Below are 10,953 nucleotides of genomic sequence, written 5' to 3'. Positions count from 1 at the left end.
TCGGTGTTGATTTTGAGGCCTACAGTCACCGAAGGGCAACGAGGAGCTTGGAGGCGCCTTGAGAAGTGGTTGTGAGCAATGGGGAGGAAGCGAGGGGTGATGCGTGCCTTAGGGTCAGAAGAGAGATGAGACCAGTCACTGTTCCCCCGTCACTCAAGTCCTGAGTGTGATTCCACCCCGGCTGTAGGGCTGGACAGCAGGGAAATGGCCCGTAGGTGGTGGATGGGGCGCCCACATGGGGTCCGTTGGTTGGAGAGGGGCCCCACATGGGGCAACCCTTGGGTGGAAGCTGGGGGCGCAGGTGCTGAAAGCATTCACCTGGGGCAGAAAAAGGAGAGAAGCTTTTGGAGGCACCGCCAGGGAGCAGCAGGCAGGACACTGAGGTGCGCCCCCTGCCACGCGTGGGAGCGGGCGCTGTGGTGGTCGGGATGTTCCCTTGTCTGGTGACCGTGCCGGCTGAGGTGGCCCACCGGGCAGGGCCTGTGGAGGTTTGGAGGTGCCCCCGGGGCCTGCGTGGGGGCTGCTGTGGCCTTTCCTGCCTTCCCGGGCCGCGGCCTAAAGACCTCTACGGTGGGGTGAAGCGGGACTTCAGAGATTCACGACGAAGCACATGTACACGTGAGCACACACACGTGTGTACAGTTCACGGGATGCCTGTGGGCATGTGCTGCTGCAAGCAGGACAGTGTTAATATCCTGCCCTGAATGGCAAGTGGGAGGGTTCCCTTAGTAGCCACGGTTCTAAAAGACTGGTCCCCCACTAATAGCATCATCTGGAACTGCATTTTAATTCTTTTACTTTTTAGATTTTTAAAAAAGATTTTATTTATTTATTCATGAGAGAGAGAGAGGCAGAGACCCAGGCAGAGGGAGAAGCAGGCTCCATGCAGGGAGCCTGACATGGGACTCGAACCCAGGACCCCGGGGTCACGCCCTTGGCCGAAGGCAGGTGCTCAACTGCTGAACCACCTGGGCATCTCTTTTTTTTTTTTTTCCAGAGAGAATGCACGAGAAGGGGACAGAGGAGGAAGGGGCAGAGGGAGAGAATCTTAAGCAGGTTTCACCTTGAGCCCGGAGCCTGTGTCAGGGCTCAACTTACTGCCCTGAGATCACGACCTGGGCCAAAACCAAGCATCAGGCGCTTAAATGATTGAGCCACCCAGGTGCCCTGGGAGCCTCTTTTAATGCCAAAAACGTTTTTTTAAAAAGATTTTATTTATTTATTTGAGAGAGAGGGAGGGAGAGCCTGAGCAGCGGGGAGAGGGAGAAGCTGGCTGCACGCTGAGCAGAGAGCTCCACGTGGGGCTCTGTCTCGGGGCCGGGATCACCACCTGAGTGACGGCAGATGCTCAACCAGCCGAGTCACCCAGGCGCCCCTTTTAGTGCAAATTCTTAGGCCCCAATCCCTGAATTAGACGCTCAGGGTTAGAGTCCGATAACCCATGTTTAAGGAATTCCGTCGCATGTAGCGCGTGAGAAGCGGTGCCGCAGCATTAGCACAGCAGTGCACACAGGGTAGAAACACGCTCAACTTTTTTTGAGAAATACCAAGCATTTCCAGGGTGACTATTCCGATTTATGCGTCTACACTCAGCGGGTGTGTCTCCCTGGTCCTCCTTACTCTCCTCTATGTCTTATTGTTTAGGGTCACAAATAGAGGAGGCTTCAACGATGCCCGCTGCGGCCCCAGGCTGCATTTCTCTATTAATGGGCTTGAGCCTCTTCTCACGTGTTTATGAACTAATATTTTCTCCACTAATATTTTCTCATGGTGAAAGGACTACTTGTGTCTTTGCCTACTTCTCTTTGGATTTCAAATGGATTTGTAGGACTTATTTATCCTCCGTAATAATCTTTTGTCATTTTATGTGCTGCAGACATCATCTAACAGGTGCTCAGTGTGTAATCTCTGTGTTGGAGCTTTTGTTGAACAGAGTTCTTCATTCCAGTCGTACTGAACTTGTCAATCTTTTATGGTCGGTGTCATTTGTGTTTTTAGAAGTCCTTCCCTATCTGGAAGTCATAAAGACATCTGTCCTCTATTGTTTTATGAAGTTTTATCCTTTGGTTTTTTTTCCTTTCATTATGACATTTATGTTGTGTTGTAGGTATATACTTTTTTTTAATCGTATGATTAATTGGCCCAGCGTCTTTTATTAAGGAATCCATCTTTTAACCACAGATCTTTATTTATTTTTTTTTTATTTTTTTTATAAATTAATTTTTATTGGTGTTCAATTTACCAACATACAGAATAACCACAGATCTTTAAAGCCCAATCTTATACCAACTTTCCATATATATATATATATATATATATATATATATATATATGCAGGTTTGTTTCTGAGCTCTCTGTTGTGACTTACTCTGATCTATTGGTTCATTTCTCTACCCAGATCACATTGTCCTATAGCTTTATAAAAAGTCCATATCTGACCAGACAAGCTCCTTGATGTTTGTTCTGAATAAGCAGCCTGTTTATATTTAGAATCAGCTTGTACATTTTCTTTTTTTCTCTTTTTTTAAAAAGATTTTATTTTTTACTTTTTATTTATTCATGAAAGACACATAGAGAGAGAGGCAGAGACACAGGAGGAGGGAAAAGCAGGCTCCATGACGGGAGCCTGACATGGGACTCGATCCCAGGACTCCAGGATCACGCCCCGGGCCGAAGGCAGGCGCTAAACCACTGAGCCACCCAGGGATCCCCTCAGCTTGTACATTTTCACAAAAAACTCTGGGATTTTGATTGGATGGCATTTAGTTTATAGATCAATTTAGGAAGAATAGACATCTTTATGACTTTGAATCTTGTATCCATGACTTCCTTCATTTTTTAAGTCTTCTTCAATGTCTTAGAGTATAATTACACATTTCCCCCAGAACAGTGTTACATATATTTTATTAAATTCATTCCTAGATACTTTATAGTTTTCAGTGCTATTGTAAATTGTATCATTTTAACAAATACTTTTGCTATGTTTGGGGATAGAAATACAGCTGGCTGTTTTATGTATTTTTTTTTTTGTAGCTGTGATCTTTTTAGAATCTCTCATTCTAATAATTTGTTGCCTCTGTTGAGTTTTCTATATACAAGTAATGACTGTTTTGTATCTTCCTTTCCAATCTTTTTACCTTTTTTTTTTTCCAGGATAGCTATGAGCTCTAGTGTGCTGAATACAAGTAATGATTATAAGTGTCCTTGTCTTGTTCCTGTACTTGAAGGAAATATTTTCAATGTCTGGTGAAAAATGTAGACTCAAAAACTAATATTGCTTGTGACCCACAGGTATAAAATCCTAAATGCTACGCAACTGAATCTAACAGCATATAAAAATATATATCCTGAATATATATCCTGACTAAGGAAGGTTTGTACCAAGAATGCAAGTTTGGTTCATTAAACAAAAGTTGAATGTTCTATTTCACATTAGCAGATTAAAGGAGAAAAATTATTTGCCATTTATTAATTTATAAAAGTTACGCTAGCCTCACACAATGAGTAAAGAGTGGTTCTTTTACTCATTTATTTGCAGTTTGTTTTAAATCAGTTTATCTTTTTCTTGGTAAAACTTGCATATACAGTTATCAGCACCTGGCTGTTTTCATTGTTGTTTCAAGTTTTTATTTAAATTCTAGTTAATTGGGCAGCCCGGGTGGTTCAGCAGTTTAGTGCCGCCTTTGGCCCAGGGCATGATCCTGGACACCTGGGATAGAGTCCCGCCTCAGGCTCCCTGCATGGAGCCTGCTTCTCCCTCTGCCTGGGTCTCTGCGTCTCTCTCTCTCTGGGTCTCTCATGAATAAATAAATAAAATCTTAAAAAAAATTCTAGTTAATTAGCATATCGTATAATATTGATTTCAGGAGTAGAATTTAGTGACTAATCACTTACATACAGCATCCGGTGCTGATCATTGCAAGTGCCTTCTGTAATACCCTGCACCCCTCAGGCCAGGCCCCCCGCCCTCCCCTCTAGCAACCCTCAGTTTTCCTCTGTAATTAAGAGTTTATGATTTGCTTCCCTCTTTTTTTTCTTCCTTCCCCTGTGTTCATCTGTTTTGCTTCTTAAGTTCGTCACGTGAGTGAAATCATATGGTATTAGTCTTTCTCTGACTTATTTCATTCAGCATAATACCCTCTAGTTCCATCCACATTGTTGCAAGTGGCAATATTTCATTCTTTTTTATGGCTGCGTCCTGTTCCAGTGTGTGTGTGTTGTGTGTGTAATATTGTACACTCACACACATCTCCTTTATCCATTCTCCAGTCAATGGACATTCAGGCTCTCTTCATAGTTTGGCTATCGTGGACATTGTGCAATAAACACTGGGGTGCATGTGCTCCTTTGAATCTGTATTTTTGTGCCCTTTGGGTAAGTGCCCAGTGGTGCGATTGTTATTTAACTTTCTGAGGATGCTCCATGTTGTTCTCCAGGGTGGCTGCATCAGCTTGCGTTCCAGCCAGCAGCATCTTGGGGTTTCCCCTTTCTCCTCCTCGCCAACATCTGTTGCTTCCTGTGTTGCTAATTTTAGCCATTCTGAGGTGTGAGGAGGTATCTCATCATGGTTTTGATTTGTATTTCCTTGATGATGAGTGATGTTGAGCATCTTTTCATGTGTCTGTTGGCCATCTGGGTGTCGTGTTTGGAAAAATGTCCATACGTGTCTTCTACTGGCATTTTTATTTTTTTTTTAAATATATAAAGAACCTTTATTTTCAATAATAATAATAAAGATAATAAAAGACAATCCAATCTAAGGGCAATTCTTTAACAGATACTTCACAAAAGAAAACCACAAATGATTAACAGGCACAATACAGACGTTCCAGTATTATCAGCCCTCACCTTGTGAAGTGCAAATGGAAACCATGAACAGATAGCATTTAACACCCCCTAGAATGGCTAAAACAGAGGTGACTACACAAATGCTGGGCAGGATGTGTTCTGGCGGGAATCCTTGGGCATCATCACTGGCAATGCAAGATGATATAAACCCTTCAGGTGAAGACCTGGTGGTTTATTTCATAAAACTAACTGTACTCTTACTGTGTGATCTCATAATTACACGTTGGTGTTTATCCAAAGGAAGTGAGAACAAATCTACACTATGTTTGAAAAGCTCAGTCAACCTATTTTCCAGAGTATAGACTTTATTCGAGTGCATGTTTCCTGAAGACACACAGGTTTATTATCACCACAACTATGGATTCCCCACTTCACACAAAGCAAAACGTACTTGCATCTAGTAGCCACCCAACGCATATGGTATTATATATGTCTACTGGCATTTTTAAATGGAAAGATTAATGATTTAAATCTTTAATGTTTATTTTTCTCTTGATTTGATTTTGATATTTTTTAGTAATTTATTCACTTCATTTAAGTTTTCAAATCTAAATTATTTATATGTTCCTTATTTATTTATTCTTTGTGGTATCAGAATTTTTGTTCTCTTTTTCTCTATTGTGTCTTTTCTTTCAGAAGTTTGTCTCTTACTAGTCTTCAAGGAACTTGACTTTGTTTACCCCCATATTTTGTATTTTTTTCCATTTTTTAAAGATTTTATTTATTCATGAAAGAAACAGAGAGAGAGAGAGAGGCAGAGACACAGGCAGAGGGAGAATCAGGCTCCATGCAGGGAGCCTGATGTGGGATTTGATCCTGGGACTCCAGGATCACGCCCTGGACTGAAGGTGGTGCTAAACCGCTGAGCCACCCGGGCTGCCCTATTTTTTTCCATTTTATTAATTTTTATTTGTATCTTCATACTATTGATTTTCTCCCTTCCCAAATGTTATAAGAATGGCTATTCATAACCTGGGAAATAGCTTTTATATCTGATAGGCAACGTGACACTTCATTCTTTTAAATTTATATTTCTTTATCTGTGATATTGAGCATAGTCTAACAACGTATTTGTTAGTTACTTATGAATTTGATGTGAAATGTAACAGATGATATCCAAGACTGAGGAAACTGTATTTAAAAAATTTAGAGGGGGATCCCTGGGTGGCTCAGCGGTTTAGCGCCGCCTTCAGCCCAGGGCGTGATCCTGGAGTCCCAGGATCGAGTCCCACATGGGGCTCCCTGCATGGAGCCTGCTTCTCCCTCTGCCTGTGTCTCTGCCTCTCTCTCCCTCTCTGTGTGTCTCATGAATGAATAAATAAAAAATCTTAAAAAAAATTTAGGGACATATGTTTAGGGAATGATATAGCACTGTGTACATTCTATGTTATATGATACATGTTTTATCGTATTAGAATCGCTTGGTTACATGGTTTGAACTCTTTAAGGACAGACACGAATTCATACTTATCTTTGAGTTTTAGACACTATCACATGCATCAGAAGGTTAGACATTGTCTGACTCTACCAAATAGATGGGTGGCTGGATAGATGGTGGATTAGGAAAGTAGGGTATGTTCAACTAATAGAGAGGGCGTTGACACCTTGTTTGCAGAATAAGAATAATGTTGAACCCGTAGTCTATTGGCGTGAAGAGCCTGCAGTGCAGGGCTCCTGCTTTGATAGTTGCTCCTCTTGTAAGTCAATGTGGTCTGTAGCCTTTCAAAGAGACAGTGGAAATTATGATATTCTTTATCAGTATATGGAGCATGGAGGTCAGGGTGAGGGAAGAAAGGATGGAGCATGGTTTAAACAGGGAGCAGGACCTTTATGAGTTACAGGATAAAAGATTTATTATATGAATTAGACCTTATGCAACTGTCAGAGGGGCTGGAGAGGTGAAGATCCAGGAGGAAGTTAGGAGTCCCTCACTTCCAACCACTGAAATGGGACTGACCGCAGAGGGAAGGCTGGTGTGTGTTGTGGGCTGTGTCTGTGGGAGGCCGGGCCACTGGACGGTCTCTGAGGGCCTGCCCGCTGCCGGCCAGCCAGTCAGTAATAACGAAGAGCAGGGCAGAGTGAGGGAGAGTGAAAACAGGCTGCTGGAACTTGTTGGCACCTCCGGGTCTGTCACCACCTCTTGCCACAATGACCTTCAGAGTAAGGACTCCTGATTCATTTCCACCTTTCAGGTCTTGTGAAAATCGCTCTTTTGGCCAACTCCAAGCCAGAACTGTGAAGGGTAGAGGATGCCTGGAAATGTTGCTCCAGCTCTGCAGGTTGACACCGTGCCATCCAACACAGGACTTCCAGAAGGGAGCACCCTTCCAAGGGTTACAGAAGCTGAGGCTTAAAAACTAGATTCTACAGTGGGGAGGAAAGAGGCCTAATTGCAATGATTAGGGGAAGAACTGAGAGGAGAAATGCCCAGAGTGCTACATCAAAGAGAATAACTACGAGCATAGTGAACAGTGCCAAAATGTGCACCGTTTCCGATTTGGGGATGTCGTGAGCACAGCCCTGGTGGTGAAGTTGGAATCCTACTAAGTCCTACTTCCTGCACATACCCTTTCTCATCCCATATTCATTTATTTATTTTACATATTTATTAAATATTTATTTATTTTGTTTATTTGAAAGAGAGGGAGAGTGAGCGAGCGAGCAAGCAGGGGGAGGGGCAGAGGAAGAAGCTCTGTCCCCTGGGGTTCTGGGATCATGACCTGAGCCCAAGGCAGATCTTAGCCAACGAGCCACCCAGGTGGCCCCACCTCATCCCATATTTAAATGATGGTGCCCTTAGGAGTTCTACCTACGGCCTGCTGCTTCTCTGCCTCAAAACGTTTTTCTCCCACCGTTCCACTCATAGCTACATGTTCAATTACCAAACCAATCTTCCTAAATCTCTACATCCAGATAGTTTCCTGAAGCAGTAGTAGTGAATTTACACCAGCTTCATAGGCTGCATGTGCCACAGACACGTTAGATCCAGCATGTCTGAAACACAACTCGTTATCTCTGGCAGCCACCTCTGTTGTGTCTGTAGTAGTGGCTGACATCCCCATGTATTCAGCTTCCAAGCCAGAAACTCAGGAAGTCACCTCTGACTGTTCCTTCTTCATTTCTGATATACAGCCTGTCATTGGATGTTTTAATCATACCTCTTAAAAGATCTCATTTATTTTCTTTCCATTCCTGTTATCTTAGTCCAGTGGTTCTGCATTCTTGCCTGACTCTTGCAATGGCCTTTTCTTTTCTTATTTTTTATTTTATTTTATTTTACTTATTTTTTATTTTATTTTATTATATTTTGCAAGAGAGTGACTGTGGAGTGCCCGTGAGTGGGGAGGAGGGGCAGAGAGAAAAGGGGAGAAAGAATCTTAAGCAGACTCCACATTGAGTGCAGGGCCTGACATGGGACTTGACCTAACGACCATGAGATCATGATCTGAGTCAAAATCAAGAGTCAGTTGCTCAACCAGTTGAGCCACCCAGGTGCCCCTACAATGAATGCTTTTTCTTCTTCTTATTTTTTTTAAAAAGATTTTATTTATTTATTTATTTATTTATTTATTTATTTATTTATTTATTTATTTATTTTAGAGAAAGAGAGAGAGAGAGAGGCAGAGACACAGGCAGAGGGAGAAGCAGGCTCCATGCCAGGAGCCTGATGTGGGACCCGATCCTGGGACTCCAGGATTGTGCCCTGGGCCAAAGGCAGGCGCCAAACCGCTGAGCCACCCAGGGATCCCCGAATGGTCTTCTTTTTATTTTCTCTATAGTGGAAATTGTTTTTCCCCATTTTTAAACTTTTTAATAATAGTCACCATAATAGTAGCGTTGTCCAAGTTTATAAGCTAGTAAGTAGCAGAGCCAAGATTTGACATCATAACTGTTATTCTGCTTCAAAGGCTTTGGTCAAGTTTCTTCTCTGAGATTCGATGTCCCCACCTGTAGGATGCAGATAGTGTCATTACCTACCTGCAGGGCTGTTGGGAGATTGAAATGAGTTAACGCACATCCTCCGTGTGGTACATGGGCGAGCAGAGGCAAGCAGACAGCGCTCAGTCATGCTGACATTCCAGCTGTGGGGCAGCTGGAGTTTGCACCCCATCACCCTGGCTCTAGCTCTGGGAGTCTGGTCCATTCTGCTAACGTGCTCTGCTGTTCAGGATGGGAAATGCTGCCGATAGGCTCCCCTTTCTCAAACCTCAGTCTGGTCATGTTCCGGTGGCCCTCCTCGCTGCAGGTCACGCTCCCTCAGTTCCACTTGCTGCTGTTTCAGGCCCAGTGGTCGCCATCTGGAAGCAGGCGACCCCCCTGGTGACTTGTCGGAAGGTCGTTAGTGGGCTCAGACTAGGTCACAAGGCCCGTATCATTCACCTGCTTCATCGCATCACGTAGGCGTGTTACCAGCTCATGTCATCACAAGTAGAGGGGAAGGCACAGTGCAATAAGCTGCGTTGGGAGGCCCCGCATAACTCGAGTCACAGCCTGTTGTCGTATTTTTGGCTGCTGCTGGTGATCTCTTACTGGGCCTCATTTACAAATTCGACTCTATCATCCATGTACGGGTATAGGAAGAGACAGTGTGTGTAGGGTTCAGTTCCCTCCAGGTTTCTGGCCTCCACTGGGGGGTCTAGGAACAGTATCCTGGTGGATAAAGGGGGACTGCCTGTTTCCTTATTTAGAAACCTTCAGCAGCCCTATAATTCCAGTAAGACATTCCTTCACACAGCCACAACGTTCATGTTTGTCTGCTTATTTATATTATCTTGCGTCTGCTTTTCTCCTTTAATCCTAATCCATGGAACCCCCAACATATTCTTAATATCCGGACATTTTCCATGCTCTTTCATACCTCAGCACTTTTGCACCTGTGATCCCTTCTGCTTGAAATGTGTTGTCTCCCCCGCTAGAGAGTTCCTAATTGTCCTTTGAGACTCAGTTCAAATTTTACCTCTCTTAAAAAACCCTGAGCTCTCCCATCCAAGTACTAACCATGTTGGCAAATTGATCATCAATAAAAAATAAATTTAAATTAAAAAAAAACCCTGAGCTCACCTGAAGCAGATTTTGATGTGTCTATATTGATAGTCTCAGAGCCCTTAGGACATTGTGTTTTAATTATTTGCTAGTGGGGCTGCAAGCTTTTGGAAGGTTCTCATTTTTGCAGCCTTAGATCCTAGCTTGGTGCTCAGTAAATCTACATGGAACAGATGAACAGACTTTAAAAGAGCATTTATGCTGTTCCCATGGTAATCACCTATTTAGCTCATGGTAATGGGGAGCTCTCGGTGTCAGGATTGTGTCATCATTTTCTGTTCTTTAAAAATATTTTATTTTTTATTAAAAAAATATTTTATTTATTTATTCCTGAGAGACACAGAGAGGCAGAGACACAGGCAGAGGGAGATGCAGGCTCCCCGCGGGGAGCCTGACATGGGACTTGATCCCAGGACCTGGGGTCACGCCCTGAGCCCAAGGCAGACACTCAAGCGCTGAGCCCCCCGGGTGCACCCCTCTTTTTAAAAGATTTTATTTATTTATTCATGAGAGACACACAGAGAGAGGCAGAGACCCAGGCAGAGGGAGAGGTATTTATTTATTTTATTGAGAGAGCGTGCACTCACAGGTGTGAGGGTGGGGGGGAAGGAGAGGGTCTCAAGCAGACTCCACACTGAGCCCAGAGTGGGGGCTCCCTCTGTGACCCGGGACCATGACATGAGCCAAAGCCAAGACTCGGCTGCCTAACCTCTGGGCGTGCCCTGGCCCTTTCTTCCCTCTTTACTGCTCTACCTACAGCCGTGACTTGTGACCATGGGGTGTCCTTGCTTGCCGTGGTGTGGGACGCAGTTTCTTCCAATGCCCATCAACTTAGCTTTGTCTGTTTGGTCTCTAGATGTGTGGCTGCAGGCGCCCTGTGTCTTACGTCCTCTCGCCTTCCTGGGGGGCCTGTCCCGCCGTGTCCGGTGGGGAAGTCTCCCCTGGTGTCCGGGACAGGCCGTCCCTCCCTCGGCTCAGTGACATGCGGCCTGCTGAGGAGGCGGGAGCCACGGGCCCGGCGCTGGCTGGTTTTGGGCCTTCATTCTTTCTACGCTCGATCCC

Source organism: Nyctereutes procyonoides, unplaced genomic scaffold (assembly GCF_905146905.1).
Source record: "Nyctereutes procyonoides isolate TBG_1078 unplaced genomic scaffold, NYPRO_anot_genome, whole genome shotgun sequence".
Classification (NCBI taxonomy): domain Eukaryota; kingdom Metazoa; phylum Chordata; class Mammalia; order Carnivora; family Canidae; genus Nyctereutes; species Nyctereutes procyonoides.
This window is presented reverse-complemented; position numbering follows the sequence as displayed.